Source organism: Megascapheus bottae, chromosome 2 (assembly GCF_031878675.1).
Source record: "Megascapheus bottae isolate mThoBot1 chromosome 2, mThoBot2.hap1, whole genome shotgun sequence".
Classification (NCBI taxonomy): domain Eukaryota; kingdom Metazoa; phylum Chordata; class Mammalia; order Rodentia; family Geomyidae; genus Megascapheus; species Megascapheus bottae.
In genome coordinates this window covers 61,077,270-61,094,723 of record NC_143510.1, presented here as the reverse complement: position 1 = coordinate 61,094,723, position 17,454 = coordinate 61,077,270, and the positions used below count along the sequence as shown (strand labels likewise).

General features: G+C 41.1%; 1 long non-coding RNA gene across 1 annotated transcript; it reads left to right on the top strand.

Annotated features, from left to right (window-relative positions):
- The first annotated feature begins 3,188 nt into the window (after positions 1-3,188).
- On the top strand, positions 3,189-11,032 carry LOC150067191 (uncharacterized). The gene is made up of 3 exons (XR_016534584.1): positions 3,189-3,255; positions 5,027-5,184; positions 10,744-11,032. It is a non-coding gene; the product is annotated as an uncharacterized LOC150067191 (long non-coding RNA).
- Positions 11,033-17,454: the final 6,422 nt, after the last annotated feature.

Here is a 17,454-nt window from a genome sequence, read left to right as displayed (position 1 = left end):
GGTAGCGTCACCACACCACACCTGGCTTATATGTATTTTGTTGTAGTCTATAGTGCCACATTTCCCTTCCAGATACTTATACTTTCAGATAGTTTATACTTCCACTAGCAGTATGCAGCTTGTTTTCACACCTAAATCATCATATAGTATTAGTGTATTTAATTTTTGCAATATATTAGCTGAAAATTACACCAATGTTACCAGGTGTTGATAGCTCACATTTGTCATACTAACTAGCAAATCAGGAGGCTAAGATCTGAGGATCAAGATTCAAGGACAGCCTAGGAAAAGTCAGTGAGACACTCATCTCCACTTATCCACTAAGAAGCTGGAAATGGTCAAGGGATAGAGCACCAGCTTTGAGGGGAAAAAAAAAAAAACTAAGGGACAGTGCCCAGGCACTGAGTTTAAGCCTCACTATTGGCACAATAACAAGAACACCTTTACAATTAATTTATCTTGATAATTAGTAGACTTCAGTTTCTATTACCAATTAGCCTATTGCATTTTTTTTTTCCAGTCCTGGGCTTGGGCTCAGGGCTTGAGCACTGTCCCTGGATTTTCTCAAGGCTAGGGCTCTACCACTTGAGCCACAGCACCACTTCTGGCTTTTTGCTACGTGTGTGGTACCGAGGAATCGAACCCGGGTCTTCGTGCATGCTAGGCAAGCACTCTACCACTATGCCAAACTCCTGGCCCCGCATTTATTTTTTTAATAAATAACCTATACTATTATTTTTCCCATCTTTCTGTCGCTTTGTTAGAATTTTTATTTTATAATCATTAATCATGATTGTAGGACATAGGAATAAATTCAATGAAGAAACACAAAAAACATTTCCAGGCCTTCTAATAATTTTAACTTCTTTTGCTCAAGGCTAGTCTATCCTGGCTTTTTCTGTTTATGTGGTACTTAGGAAGCAAACCCAGGGCTTCATGCATGCTAGGCAAGCACTCTACCACAAAGCTACCTTTCCAGCCCCTTTCTGTCATTTCCTACCTTATTCTACTTCCTGACTCTTTTAAAAACTTAGTAGCCGGATGAAGTGGCTCATGCCTGTAATCCTAGCTACTCAGGAGGCTGAGATCTGAGGATCAAGGTTCAAAGCCAGCCCTGATACAAAAGGCTATGAGACTCATCTCCAATTAACCTCTAGAAAATGGGAAGTGGGGCTTGGCTCAAGGGTAGGGTGGTAGCCTTGAGCTGAAGAGCTCAGTAACAGCACCCAAGCCTAGTTCAAGCCCCATGACCCACAAAAACAAAAAAGAAAAAAGCAAAAAAAATAAAATCTCTTAGTAGTAAAGTACTTACCTAGCATGTATGAGGCCTTAGGTTCAATTGCATATGTAATAAAATACAAATTCCCATATATAATACAAAAATAAGATCTTCCTGCTTATCTAAACAGTCTCACAGGTACCTTGATACAAAGGAAGGGGGAGAAATGAATAGTTCAGGTATATTCACCAAAATTAAGAATTCATATTCTGTGTGGGTTAAACAACTTAACCTATCCTCAGTACTCAGCCTCCTGAGTAGCTAGGATTACAGGTGTGAGCCACCACGCCCAGCTAACCTTTGCATGTGCAAAAAGGTAAGAAAACCAAGCCATTTCTACTCAGAAATGATAGGCTAGCAATTGTTAACTGAAGACATTTGTAGACCTCCACAGGACTCTATTCATCAGGCTGAAATTTAAGATACTGATTTAAAAGTTGAAATTTCCAGGTCTTTCCAGAATACCGATAACCCCATAGATTGTGGGACCAAGACCTGTTGGGCATTTTGGTGCTTTCCAATTTGCTTGCTATTGCCAATAATGCTGTTACACTTCTCTATTCAAAACTCCTGAATATTTCTTTACTTCCGTAGAATAAATTCTTATAAAAAGATTTTCCATTTCTAGCTTTTTGCTGGTTAATTGAAGATAAGAGTCTTGGAGACTTTTGGGGTTTTTTTTGTTGTTATTGCTTTTGTTTTGTGGGTCATGGGGCTTGGACTCTGGACCTGGACACTGCCCCTGTGCTCTTCAGCTTAAGGCTACCACCCTTACCCCTTGAGCCACAGCACTGTTTTCAGTTTTCTGGTGGTTAATTGCAGATAAGAGTCTCACAGACTTTAGTGCCTAGGTTGGCTTTGAACCGTGATCTCAGAGCTCAGCCTCCTGAGTAGCTAGGATTACAGGTATGAGCCACCAGGCCCTTTTTCTTGGAGACTTTCCTGACCAGACTGACTCTGAACCTTAATCTTAGCCTCTTGATTACAGGAGGATCACAGCTAGGATTACAGGCATGAGCCACTGGTATCCCTAGTTGGTTGTTGACTTTTGTAGTTAACATTGCTGAGCTAAAGTGGTAGTAAGTGTTTGACTTTAAGGACTCAGTGGAACCATGTGACAGGAGGAGAAAAGGTTAAGAAAATGAGTAATGTGAAGATGACAATAACAGAAGGGAGAGGGCTTGGGCAGCAAGAGGACCTGGCTGCTCCCAGGGGAAGACCAGGGGTTCTGCCTGTGCATGTCCATGTTCTCTCAGTTGGTCTTCAAATGAGAACCAATTGCAGCTTCCTTTGTCATTAACAGAGGAAATGAAAGAGACAGCACAATTACAGCCCTGAGATCCAAATGAGAAATCAGTAGGGAATGTTTTCTGTTTTAAAGGGAAAACTCATGTGCCATAACTGGCTAAGTCACCAGGATCTTAGTGTTCTGACCTTTCAGACATTAGTCATTCTTTCCTTTTCTCATAAGTCACCGTGACTACTTCTCTCTATTACCTCCACCCCAATCCTGAGGCTTGAACTCAGGGACTGGGCACTGTCCCTCACATGCTTTTGCTCAAGGCTAGCACTCTATCACTTGAGCCACAGTGGCTCAAGTGGCTTTTTCTGTTTATGTGGTAAGGAAGAATCAAACCCAGGGCTTTATGCATATTAGGCAAGCACTCTATCACCAGGCCCCCTCTTTACTTTTCTAACTAATCACTCTGACAAACATACCAGTGCCTTTTCAATCTCAAAGAAGTCTGAAAATCAATTCAAATTCTAATGAGCAGTATTTCTGCTTGTCAAAATGTATGGGACTTGGCTGTTTATTTTCTGTATTTTTCCTTCCTCAGGATTTTTCCTATTGAAGGGAATTCACTGAGCTTAAATGTAATGCTAAATACTGTTAAAATGTGTGGGAGATTATGGATTTGGAGTGAGCATCTCTGCTCAGGACCCAATATAACAGACCAGTGTAAAATTTAATCACAGTAAGTACAGTTTAGTTGGTTACAATTAATTAACTAATTAATAAAAGCCAAGGGTACTGGCACAAGCCAGTCATTTGAGCCAGGTTTGAGGTGTAAATAGAATTGAGATCCAGGCTGGGCTTGACATAAATTGGAGACTCTATTTGAAAAACAAAGCAAAACAGAATGAGCTTATGGTTCAAGTAGGTTGAGGGCCACCCTGGCAAGCAAAAGGCCTTAGTTCAAACCTCAGTACATGTAAACAAATAAAAACAAACAACAACAAGAAACACAGAATAACAAAAAACAATGAAACAAGAAAGGAAGGGAAGAGGAGAGAGAAAGGAAGGACAGAAGGAAGAGAGGGAGGGAAGGAGGAAGGGAAAGAGAGAGAGAGAGAGAGAGAGAGAAGAGAGAGAGAGAGAGAGAGAGAGAGAGAGAGAGAGAGAGAGAGAGAGAGAGAGAGAGAGAGAAAGAAACTAGATCTAGATCTAGAATGGAACTTTGTCCAATAAAAATGAAAGCAGTCATTTAGCTGTATGGAGATGTGAAACCAAAGCAAATATTCATGTCAGTTTTTCATCCTTAGTCTGTATCTTAAATTACCACTACAGTCCTTGGCTTGCTATTCAAATGCTTAAAGCAGCAATTTGATTGTAACCCTTAATTCTTATTTTTATATTTCTCAGCACAGTGCAAAACAGTTGAAATGTAGCCTAATCATGATATACAGAGTCCCTGCCTTTTCTGAGCTTGCAGTGTGCTAAAGAAAAGCTCAAAAAGGAAGTAAATATTCAAATGTACTATTGCAAACTCCCTACTTGGGAGGTAAAGATCTGAAGTACTGAGGTCCAAGGAGGGCAAACAGTGAGATCCAATCTTAAAAATAAGTAGAGCAAAAAAAGCGTAAAAGGTGTAGCTCAAGTAGTAGGGGGTCTGTTAGCTAGTATAAAGTCCTGAGTTCAAACCCCAGTTTGTCGGGGACATTCTCCCCCTCCCTGAATTCTTAGTGTAAGAATGTGCCTGCATCTTGTAATTAGGTCACTAAGCAACACATTCCTGCTTGCGTTGATATGCAAACATTCTACCACCTGGCCTCTACCCCAAGCAGTTCCTATACCCCAATCTCCTCCTGCCTCTCCTGAAGAGGCATATAAACCCGTGTGAAAAATAAAATTTGCAGCTTGATAAGAACGCTTGTCTTGCTGCCTTCTTCGTGTCTCCTGTCCCTTTCATTCCTCCCTCTAGGTTCTTGGCCCTAGTTGACGTCCCGCTGGACGGGACACCAGTTATGACAAAAGAAAAAGGAACAAATGGATATATTTTCTGTTCTAGTTAAACCACTTATTGACTAATCACTGAACACATAGGAAGTGCCAGACATAGTAACAGTGGTGGGGTAATGAAGCTGAACAGAAATGGGACTGATCTTGCCTTCACAGAATTTGCCATCTAGTTGGTCCTAGAAAGTTAGTCGTACATGAAGTACTTATCCAGTAGGTCTTCTGTCCTTACTGTCAGGAGAAAAAAGTCACAAGTCCATGGCTTGACTTGAATTAAATTTACAATTTCCAAAAGTAAGGAGTAAGGCTCTTAAGTGTATAGATACTACAGGTTGTTATTAGGCCAAGGTATAGGTACTTCACTACAGAAAAGTTAGTACCCTTAGATTAACTCTACGCTCAGGATTCTGCTGAACTTCAGAGGACAGATGGCTACAACTTAAGGACTAAATGTGACTACAAGTGATTGTGACTTTTTTTTCTCTCCTTCACCTGGTCCTGTGGTTAAGAATGAACTCACAGGAAGTGAGCAGTGAAGATTCCACAAAGATAAGGTACAGAGAAGATTCTGGATCATCACAAACATCTCCAGAATGTGAAGCAAATTGCCTCTGTTTGGGAGAAGGCTGCTATCTCCTAGCACATGTCTTCAGCCCCCAGATTTCAGGTGAGGTTGCTCCTAGGGAAGTAATTCAGTCTTCTTCCTCCGTATGGAGATCTGATGATAGGGGCTTTGTACCTTTGTAACCATCTTGTTGGACCATAATGGAAAATAAGAAAAATAACTCAATGACCAACCTGTATAGAAGATTTTACCAGTGGCACAGCACATTGTTCTTTATATGTCATTGAGAAATACATAAAAGGTTTGAAAAAATGCAATGCATCTGTGATTATACAAGCTGAGAATAATTTTTGAGAAGACTCGTTCAAAGAAATTCCTTTCTACTGAATATGGCCACAGTTCCTTACATGGTAGACTTAATAACATGTCAATGACTAACTCTACTTCTCTGGATCCACAAGAAAGATAAATTTCTCTGTCTTTCTCTGCCTCAATCTCTCTCTCTCTCTCTCTCTCTCTCTCTCTCTCTCTCTCTCTCTCTCTCTCTCTCTCTCACACACACACACACACACACACACACACACACACGCATGCACGCATGCACACACATCCTAACAAGGGGATAGATTTTTAGAAAAAAAAATTATTGAGTCGTTTTCTCAAAAAAAAAAAAGGGGGGGCTTTAAAAGATGGAGTTGTAAAGCTGGGATTTGATGGCTCATGTCTATGATCCTAGCTATTCAGGAAGCTTGAGATCTGAGGATCCTGGTTCAAAGTTTGCTTGGACAGACAAATTTGAAAGACTATTATTTCCAACTAACCAGCAAGAGCACAAAGCTCTGAGTTTAAGCAGAGTACCAACACACACACACACACACACACACACACACACACACACACAGATTGAGTTCTATGGCCAAACTTCCTTGGAGTTTTAGTTCTGACACTAGTGCCATCAACTATATAATGGTTGTTGAAATGATTGTATGGTTAGTATATCCCACCTGACTGCCTTCCTTCTTGTCTTTCCCAAACCCAGACTTTGTGACTTTTTTTTCTTATTGTACCATCCTTCCAAAGACACTTAGTAGGTCTGTTCATGGTTCATCCCCTTCATCCTTGAGCTTGGGGCTGCTCAGAAAGACATTCTCAGGGGCCGGGAGTTTGGCCTGTTGGTAGAATGATTGCCTAGCATGCACGAAGACCCGGGTTCAATTCCTCGGTACCCACATACATAGCAAAAAGCCAGAAGTGGTGCTGTGGCTCAAGTGGTAGAGCGCTAGCCCTGAGAGAAGTCCAAGGACAGTGCTCAGGCTCTGAGCCCAGGACTGGCAAAAAAAAAAAAAAAAAAAAAGACATTCTCAGTAGCAGCCTTCTCACCTAGGAACTGTTTATCACATTCCCTGATTACCCTCATGAATGTAGCACGCTGTGGGATTGTTTTATTTACACTTTACTTATTCAAGCTCCACAGGGTAGGCAATTAATCCTGGTTATCCTGTCTAGGGCAGCTATTCTCAGCATGTAGGCCATAGGTTCCTGAAAGGATCTCATGAAATAAAAATATTACTATTACTAACCAGAAGTAATACTTGAACTTTATTTGCTTTTCTGGTCATATTGACTTTTACTCTGATGGTGCAAGAACAATAATGGGTAATATTTTTGTAATGTTGGTATAGATTAAGCCCATAGCTAAGTTTTATTAGGAATCATCATAATTGTAGTTGTCAGACTCCTGGTACTGTAACTGAGAAGAATCAACGTAAGGGGAGGAAATATTTATACACTTTCAGGGGGCACAGTTGGTGGTCCACTGATTCCATTGCTGTGGATCTAGGGTGAGGCAGATCATCATGATGGAGAAAAGTGATGAAGCAAAGTTGCTTACCTCACGACAGACAGGAAGTAGAGAGCGCACAATAACAGGAAGGGAAGGAAACAAGGTCTGTCTTTCCCCATGCTACACTGAGTGGCTTCCTATAACTTCTACTTTTCACCAGCTCCCAACAATACCACCATGCTATGAATCCATCAAGGCATTAATCCATGAATTAGGTTAGAGATCTCAGGACCCAACCACTTCTCTAAAGCTCATCAGCTAATAAGCAAGCCCCCAGGATAGAAGCCTATGGGGATATTTCACATTTAGTCTTATAATATCTCATTACTATGAACTCAATAGTTCAGGCCGGGAATTTGGCCTAGTGGTAGAGTGCTTGCCTAATGTGCACGAAGACCTGGGTTGGATTCCTCGATACCACATACACAGAAAAAGCCAAAGTGGTGATGTGGTGCAAGTGGTAGAGTGCTAGCCTTGAGGAAAGCCCAGGGACAGTACCCAGGCTCTGAGTTCATGCCCCAAGACTGGCAAAAAAAAAAAAGTAACAAAGTAAGTTTTAAAACAGTACTTTACTTCAGACTCACTTAGCATGTGCTTGAAGCAGTAATAACTATGAATTGAATTTAGTCTTCACTTGTACATGCCATTTTGTGTGTGTGTGTGTGTGTGTGTGTGTGTGTGTGTGTTTGTGCACATGCTGGTACTTAGGCTTGAAATCATGGCCACGTGCTCTCCCTTAACTATTTCACTCAAAGCTGGTATTTTAGCACTTGAGCAATATCTGGCTTTTTGTTGGTTAAAGTTAAAATTTTTCAGACTTGTTTTCTTAGGCTGGCTTCAAAACTTTTGAGCTTCAAATCTCAGCTTCTTGAGTATGTGGGATTATAGGTGTGAGCCATTAGCATCTAGACAGTACATACCTTTTCAAAAAAATCATTCTGTAGGATAAAATGAAAAGCGCTATTTTATGATATGCTGGCCTGTGCCTTCTGTTGCACTATGAGGAATACACACAGGTCATCTCAAGGAGAAGCTCTCTTGTTAGTGGAATTCAAATGGGAGTAAATTGCTTTTTTTTTTTTTTTGTGAGACCATTTTGGCCTGAAAGAACAACAATAACCTACAGACAAGAGCATAAAGAACAGAATATATAGTTTCAAAATTTTTCATGAAGATGATAAACACAAGATCTTAACATGTGTAAGGCATTCTTTTACCCACTAAAGACAGACAAGTTTTCCGTTCTGAGGGGGAAAAAACTCAAAAAGCAGAGATCAGAATTGTTCTTTTGTTAAATACTACATTCAAAGATAAAGGCAAGTAGAAGATCAAAGGAAACGAAGTTAAAAAAAATCCTGCTTCAGGGCCGGGAGTTTGGCCTAGTGGTAGAGTGCTTGCCTAGCATGCATGAAGACCTGGGTTCGATTCCTTGGTACCACATATATAGAAAAAAGCCAGAAGTGGTGCTGAGGCTCAAGTGGTAGAGTGCTAGCCTTGAGAAAGTCCAAGGACAGTGCTCAGGCCCTGAGCCCAAGCCCAAGACTGGCAAAAAAAAAAAAAAATCCTGCTTTGCAGAGATTTGCTTACTATTAGTTAAGTGGAATTGGTTATGCATATAGGCCAATATGTAGAAGCAATTTTGTTATTATGATTTTATTCAGCAGAATAAGATTCTACATCCACTAACATAAGCCCTTACAAGAATTCTTCTCCAGCTCCAGTAGCTCACACCTATAGTTCTAGCTCCTTGGGAAGCTGAGAACTGAGAACTGTGGTTCAAAGCCAAACCAGGCAGAAAAATCTGTGAAACACTCATCTTCAGTTAACCATCAGAAAAGCCAGAAGTGGAGCTGTGGCAGACTGCTCAATTAGACTGCCAACCTGGAGCAGTAACACTGAGGGAGAGCACTCAGACTCTAAGTTCAAGCCCCAGGACAAGCACCAATGGAGGTGGGGGAACTGTATTCACGCAGAGAATTTTTGGTGCAAAATATTCAGAAGTCAGGCACTGGTGGCTCATGTCTGAAATCCTTAGCTACTCAGGAGGCTGAGATCTGAAGACAGCCAGTCCAGGCAGGAAAGTCCATGAGACTCTTATCTCCAATTAACCAACAGGAAATCAGAAGTGATGCTGTGGTTCAAAGAGGTAGAGTGCTAGCCCTGAGCTAAAGAGCTCAGGGACAGTGCCTCAGCCCTGACAAGATCCACAACTGACAAAAAAAAAAAAAAAAAAAATCCAGAATTGGCAAACTATGACAGATACCATAATTAAAAGTTGTCAAATTTCTGGAAATGATTATTTTTTACTTCATGTCATGTATATCACTACAGTGATTTGACTTTATATTACCATCACCAACATTACACTTTTCAAACAACACTCTTATTTAACTCTGCTTAAAATTTCCCTCAGACACATGTGTTGTAACACAGAATATAAACAAGGATCTCTTAGTTCCTCCTCTTGGTCCTCTGATGGTGCCTTCATTCTTCATGAGCCCCGATTACATGTCCATCTCTGAATCACTGCTCTGTCTAAAAAAGCAGGCGTCAGAGAAGACAAACCTCCTCTTTGTCATAGGCTGCAAGGCCATAAACTACATTCCTTCAGCCTGAGGCATGGTGGGGAAAAATCTTCCAAATTAGAAAACAAGTTAGGCTCACAAAACAGTATTTAGAATGCTTTTTAAAAAGCTTTCACAACAGTATGATGTTTAAAATGTGTTAAGATTTGAAAATAAAAGGCTTTGGACATGGCCAGTTACTAGTGACTTCTGCCTGTAATCTTAGCTACTTAGGGGGCTGAGATCTGAGGATCACCGATGGAAGCCAGTCTGGGTAGGAAAAAGTCTGTGAGACTCTTATCTTCAATTAAACACCAAAAAGCTACAAGTGGAAATGTGGCTCAAGTGGTAGAGCACCAACATTGAGTAAAAAAAACTAAAGGGGAGTACTTTGGCCCTGAGTTCAAGCCCTAATACTACCTTCCTTCTCTCTGCCCCCACCCCAAAATCCTACCAGCTACTGACATGATCTCTGTTCATTCTCAATGTTTCTGTGCGCCACAGAACTGGAAAACAATATGTATTCTGTGTTTGTTGTGTGCCATGTGCCAGACAATCTATTAATCTATTAAACACATGACAAAGAAGTTTAAAGTCTCAGGCTAAAGTATAGCTTAGCAGTATACTGAGAAGAATGCCTAGCATGCGTGAGGCTCTGGGTTTTGGCTTTTTAACACAAAAAACAAAAGCAAAGATAAAAAATCATACATCTTGCCGGGAGTTTGGCCTAGTGGTTAAAGTGCTTGCCTAGCATGCATGAAGACCCGGGTTCGATTCCTCGGTACCACATATAGAAAAAAGCCGGAACTGGTGCTGACGTTCAAGTGGTAGAGCTCTAACCTTGAGAAAGTCCAAGAACAGTGCTCAGGCCCTGAGCTCAAGCACAGGACTGGCAAAAAAAAAAAAAAAAAACAAACAAACATCTTTTATTGGTACTTTTTTCTAGGGCCTCATGAAGTCTAGGTAAGCTTTCTACCACTGCACTACATCCTCAGTGCTCTAATAATACTTTTTCCCTTAAATTCTAATTTGTCTGATTCTGGTATAACTACCTTAGATTTCTTTTTTCTTTCTCTTTTGTTAAGTCTCTAAAGAAAAAAAAAGTCATCTTGTTTTTGTGGGAAATCTTTGTCTTTAAATGGGTTAATACAAATTTGATATAGTTAGTATTACTGATAGCTTTGAATGTAATTGTTACCTATTATTTTGTGTTTTCTATTGCTTTCTCTCCCTCCTTTCCATTTGTCTGTTGAGGGGGTAAAAGGAGAATCTGAGAGCTGTCATGGTTCTTGAAACTCTCACTCTGATTGGGAAAAAGCCAGGAACTTCCTGAACAAATGTTTTAAAAGTGGGAAGCCAGCAAGAGCGAGGAGTCAATATTTGCATACCCAATGATATGGACATGGTACGGGAAATATAAACACAACTGCATAGATATAAAAACTTATGACTCTATAGACATAATATTTTATTACATTGGTTCATACATATCTATGATATACAAACCCTTAGCCTAATTTTGATTATGTTCTAAAAAACTAAGTGCCTGTGATTGTATATAGAGATTCCCTTCTTGAATACTTGTTTGTTAAACATGTCATTTGAAATATGATGTAAAAATCAATGTTAATAAATTCTTTAATAAAAAAAAGTAGGAAGCCAGCATTAGAGGCATGGCTCAGGTGACAAAGTATATGGTTGGCAAGTATAAGGCCTCAAGTTCAAATCCCAGAACCACCAAAAAAACTGTGTAAATCAAGATTGAGCCACTCCTACACTTCTCTCCTACTTTGCCTGAGTGAAGTTGGGATATATAACAGCAGATGAGTTCTGAACTTTTGCTTGTCACCTATTTGTTTCTGATATGTTGCAGGAGTCAGGGAGATACACAACATGAAGCTGAAGAACAAGAAACATTCACACTTTTCAGTGGATAAAATTCAACCTTGAAGCTGAGAGCCAGTGGCTTATGCTTATAATTCTAGTTCCTCAGGGAGCTCCGATTTGAAAATCATAGTTTGAAGCCAACCCCAGCAGGCAAGTCCATACAACTCTGATCTTCAATAAACTACCAAAAAGCCAAAGTGAAGCTATGGCTCAAGTGGTAGAACACCAGCCTTGAGCTAAAGAATCTGAGGGACAATGCCCAAGCCCAAGCTCAGGAACAACTTAAGTCTTGGGACCTTGAATTTTTTAAATAGCTTTCATTCTTCCAGCTCTCTCTACAATCTCTTCTCTAGGGCCAGCAGGTTCTTCAAGTGCATCAACAAGATCTGCCATGGGGTAATTCATTTATTCATTTGTCCAGTATATAAGTACCTAGTTTGGGCTACTTAACAGATTCCCCATGCTTATGTAGCTGACATTCTGTTAGGCAGAGACAGGATGTGAACAAGAAATATAAAAGTAAATTAAAATGGGACAAAGCAGAGATAGTTCTGTAGAAAAATGTCAAATAGGGGTCAGAGTAAAATTTTCAGTGTTAGGAGTGAGGTCGTTGTGATGATAAAAAGAAGAGGGCTGGGGATGTGGCTTGAAGTACAGCACTTGCCTAGAATATACAAGGAAAAAAAACATGTTTTTGAATTTTGAGAAGGGCCATAAAGAAATGAAAGCCAAAGGACAGCTGTGGGAAAAGCTTCGGGGCAGAGCTTGAGCAAGTGCCTTAAGGTGAGGACTTGCCTGCAGTGACTGAGGCCACCCTGGCTGGGCAGAGACCAGGTGAGACAGGAAACAGATCATGTGCTATCTTGCCCTGAGGTCACTATGGGGATTTGGTTACATAAAGAGTGGGTGCCACTGCAGAGTTTCAGGGGTGACATGATAGGCCTGCTTTGGCTGGTGAGATTTAGTTGTCTAAAGACCAGGCTGAGGGATCAAGGGGAAAAATGGAGGTTCGAAGCTAGCCTGGTTAGAAAAGTCTGTGAGACTTTTCTCAATTATCTTCAGTTAATCAGCAAAATGTCAGAACTGGAGGCACAACTCAAGTGGTAGAGTGCCAACTTAGGGTTAAAAAAAAAAAAGCCTAGCAAGAGCCAAGGTCCTGAATTAGATGATTCAGAAATACTTTATAAATTCTGTGGTCATTCTTGGAATGCCATTTCTAGCAGATTCTTGGGTTGGGATGGAGATGAACTGACAGCTTGTCATACTGCCCTACCGCAACTAAGTGCAGTGCCTGGGGAGGTGTGGATAGAAGTTGAAGCTCATAGATTCCTTGGCCAAACCTCTGGATTTCAGAACATTAATGAATTGGGGGCGTATGAAAGATTCACAGGCTTGATGTCTTTGTAAGGAGTGCTATTTGAGAACAAGCACTGAATGTCCTCATGAAATGTTTTTTAGTTTTTTTTTAATGATTTCCTAAGAAGAGTCCCCTGTGTGGCTAGAGATCTCCATCCAATCATTCCATGACAGAAAGCAGGCATTTCTTCCCAGAACCCAGGTGCAATTTGTGGTGTGTGGATATTCTTTTTTTTTTTTTTTTTTTAAAACCAGTCCTGGGGCTTGAACTCAGGGCCTGGGCACTGTCCTTGGGCTTTCTTTTTTTTTTTTTTTTTTTTTTTTTGCCAGTCCTGGGCTTGAGCTCAGGGCCTGAGCACTGTCCTTAGACTTTCTCAAGGCTAGAGCTCTACCACTTGAGCCTCAGCACCACTTCCGGCTTTTTTTTCTATGTATGTGGTACCGAGTTTTCATGCATGCTAGGCAAGCACTTTTAACCACTAGGCCAAACTCCCGGCATGTCCTTGGGCTTTCTTCAATGCTAGTGCTCTATCAAGGAATTGAACCCAGTGCTTCATGCATTTTAGGAAAGCACTCCACCACTAGGCTGCACTCCCAGCCCCTGTGTGGATAATCTTTTTTTTTTGGCCAATCCTGGGCCTGAGCATTGTCCTTGGGCTTTCTCAAGGCTGGAGCTCTACCATTTGAGCCACTTCTGGCTTTTTCTATGTATGTGGTATGGAGGAATCGAACCCTGGTCGTTGTGCATGCTAGGCAAGCACTCTACCACGAGGCCCAACTCCGGGACCCCTGTGTGGGTATTCTTTTTTTTTTTTTTTTTGCCAGTCCTGGGCTTGAGCTCAGGGCCTGAGCACTGTCCTTGGACTCTTTCTCAAGGCTAGAGCTCTACCACTTGAGCCTCAGCACCACTTCCGGCTTTTTTCTATGTATGTGGTTCCGAGGAATCAAACCCGGGTCTCCATGCATGCTAGGCAAGCACTTTAACCACTAGGCCAAACTCCCGGCCCTGTGTGGATATTCTTATAAAACCTAGTCCTCTTTTGTTGTTGTTAATATTTTCATTATCATTAAGTCGTTATTCAGTGGAATTGCCATTCACCGAAGTAATTTTTGGATACAAGGCATCATGATCAATGTCACCCCTTTCAACGTTATCATCCACCTTTCCCAACCTGTGCCTTCCTTGTTGATCTTAGTTCTAGGTTATGTGTTGAATTTTTTGACATTTCACAAAGCAGTTTATGTATGTATACAGTGCATCTTGATTTGTGCCACCACTTCAGCATCTTCACTCCCGCTTCTCTCAAAATTCTCAATTCTGTGGCATATACAATGAATTCTTCCCCCCTTCCCCAATCTTTGGGCTTTCTTAAGGCTAGAGCTCTATCACTTTCAGCTTTTTCTTTTTTCTTTTATGCCAGTTGTGGGGCTTGAACTCAGGGCCTGAGCTCTGCCCTTGGACTTTTCTCAAGGCTAGAGCTCTACCCTTGAGCCACAGCACCACTTCCAGCTTTTTACTATGTATGTGGTCCTGAGGAATCGAACCCGGGTCTTTGTTCATGCTAGGCAAGCACTCTACCACTAGGCCAAACTCCTGGCCCTCTTTTCTTATTTTCTTATTGTTGGGATAATGTATAGAGGGGTTTCAGTTACATTTGTCAGATACTAGGTGTGTTGCTTCTCACACATTGATACCCCTTCTCATGTTTTTGTCCCTGTTTCTCTCCTCCTCCCCTTCCCAATAGTCTTGCTTTCCCCCCAGACACTACTCAAAATGAAGTCTACATGTAGATTTAGATATAAAATTTTAGTATGCTAATAATATAATAATGGTTGAAATTTATTGTCTGGTTATAGGAAAAGTTATACCGTTCAGAACTTTTATCCATCTTTGATTTCTGTATGGTTTGCACTTTGTAGAAATCTCTAACTTGGCACTTCAGGTAAAATTCAATGGAGTGCTTGAAGTTGTTTTTTTATTTCTTTTTTGAAAGATTTTATTAACACTGATTTTTACATCATATTTTCAAATGTCATGTTTAACAAACAAGTATTCTAAAAGGGAATCTTCTGGCACATAGATTTTAAAACATAATTAAAATTAAGCTGAGGGTTTATGTCATAGGTACATATCAATCTATATAACATTATGTCTATATAGTACATATCCCATCATAGATTTTAATGTCTATGTAGTTATGTTTATATCTTCAAAGAGACCGTGCACCTTTTGTTCCTTTGGTCTTGACTTATCTCACTCTGAAGTTGTGGTTTATAACAACTAGGATGTATTAAGAATCAGTATCCTGGCGGGGGCAGTGGCTCATGTCTGTAATCCTAGCTACTCAGGAAGCTGAGATCTGAGGATCAGGTTCAAGGCCAGCCCTGTCACAAAGGGACCTAAGATTCTTATCTCCAGTTAACCTCTAGAAAATGGGAAGTGGGGTTTGGCTCTAGGGTATGGTGGTAGCCATGATCTGAAGAGCTCAGGGAATACTCTCAGGCCTAGGGGTAGGGCACTAGCCTCGAGATGAATAGCTCAGGGACAGCACCCAAGCCAAGTTCAAGCCCCATGACCCGCAAAAAAAAAAAAAAAAAAGAATCAGAATCCTGATGCTTATAACATGGTCTGTAATTCACTATCCTTCCTCTCATTGTAATTCTCTGACTGTTGAGAGCCTGTCCCTACAGTGTTTGATGTCAATATCTCCAATAACACTGCATAAAAGGAAATGGAAGATGAGATTAATACTTGGATCCCTTAAGTTCTCAGCTTGTTCAATGTAATCATCGTTAACAAATTACAGATAAAGTGAGTCAGTGGAGCCTGGGAGGTGGGGGAAAAGAGAGCTAGCCACAAGACTGAAGTTAGGCAGGTCCAGGTACTGGGAGAATGGTCAAGGGTGAATCTCTTCTGAGTGCCTCCCTGAGATTCTGGTCAAAGGAAGAGTTTATATAGTGGTCAGGACAACAGTGACTTTTTATCAAGCTACCTGGTTTATCTCTAGCTAACATCACAGACCAGAGGCGCATTCCTGCTGCTGACTCTTCTGCTCATAAAGGTCCACATAACTACTTTAATAGTTTTGTTTGTGCATGGCATGCAGGGAAAGTATGCAGGACAGGAGAAGCCAGTTACCCAGGGGCAATCATGCAGTCACAAGATGGCTGTGGTGAGAACAAGCCGGGTCCTTACACTGGGCATGTGAGGCTCCTCAGGCTCCTAGTGCCACCATACTCTCCTCTGGTCTTCTGGAAGTCTTGGAAAATTAGAAAAGCGAGTTTCTTCTAGATCTCCAAACTGATTCTCTGTAAGACTTTCACAGTGATGATAAATTCCAAGACTTAAGCCTGACTTTTCAATCACAGGTAATGGTGTTTTCTTGGTTTACCCATTCAACTTGAAGGAAAATGGGAAAACAAGACAAAATGGGGATGGCTATGACAAGGGGTGTACAGGGTTAGTGAAGATGATCAGAGTCAGGAAGTACAAAGAGGATGGCAGAGGACAAGGTAGTCACATCATAAAGGCAGCATAAGTCTATATGGTCACCTGACCATTCTATCATCCAACCCCCAGTGTTGTATAAAATGGAAGAATAGCTACTTACCACTACTATTCAACAGCCTACATTTAGTTATTGCTTTCTGGATTGTAAACTATTAGTGAGTCCTTCATACTTATTTATTTTTTGCCAGTCCTGGGATTTGAACTCAAGGCTTGGGCACTGTCCTTGGACACTTTTTACTCAAGGCTAGTGTTCTGTCACTTGAGCCACAGCACCAGTTCCAGCCTTTTCTGTGTATGTAATACTGAGGAATCAAATCCAGGGCCTAGTGCATCCTAGGTAAGCACTCTACTACCAGGCTATGCTCCTGGATGCCTTCGTACTTTTTTTTTTTTTTTTTTTGTGGGTCATGGGGCTTGAACTAGGCCTGGGCAGTGTCCCTGAGCTCTTCAGCTCAAGGCTACTGCCCTACCCTTGAGCCAAGCCCCATTTCCCATTTTTTAGTGGTTAATTGGAGATGAGTCTCCCGTTGTTTAGTGCCTGGGCTGGCTTTGAACCTTGATCCTCATATTTCCTGAGTAGCTAGGATTATAGGCCTGAGCCACCACACCTGGCTCCTTTATACTTTTATACCAGATATTCACAGGCATGCCTGCAGCTGCAAATGACAAGCCTTAACCAAAGGATGGGGGGCTTATTTTTTGCCTAGAACTAGAAGCCTAAAGATGGGCATCTGATGAGTATCATAGCAACAACTTCTCAGCAGGCTCTCTTCACCTCTTGTTTAGGCATCAGCAGTGTTCCAGACATGCATAGATGGATTCAAGTTAGGAAGGTGGTGGGGATGGTTTACCAGCCACATCCATCCCTCTCACCAGGAAAGCAAAAGCTTCTCTAGAAACACTGATTCTAATGGTGTTTCTACGTGACATCTCACACATCCACTCTTAACTACAAGGTGACAAAGTAAAAAGAGAATTCCACATTTCTAGCCTCTCAGTGCTAGTGAGATGAGGAATGTGTATTTGGTTGGAAACCTGTTTTACAGCACTTTTGTCTTTATTTCTTTTGGGTCACTTGTTTAAAATATCTTGACCCCTTACAAATATGGCCACTGGAGCCCTCCATCTATGTCCAAGAACTCTGGTCAAAAGGATTAGTCTTGGACCGGGAGTGTGGCCTAGTGATAAGAGTGCTTGTCTAGCATGCACTA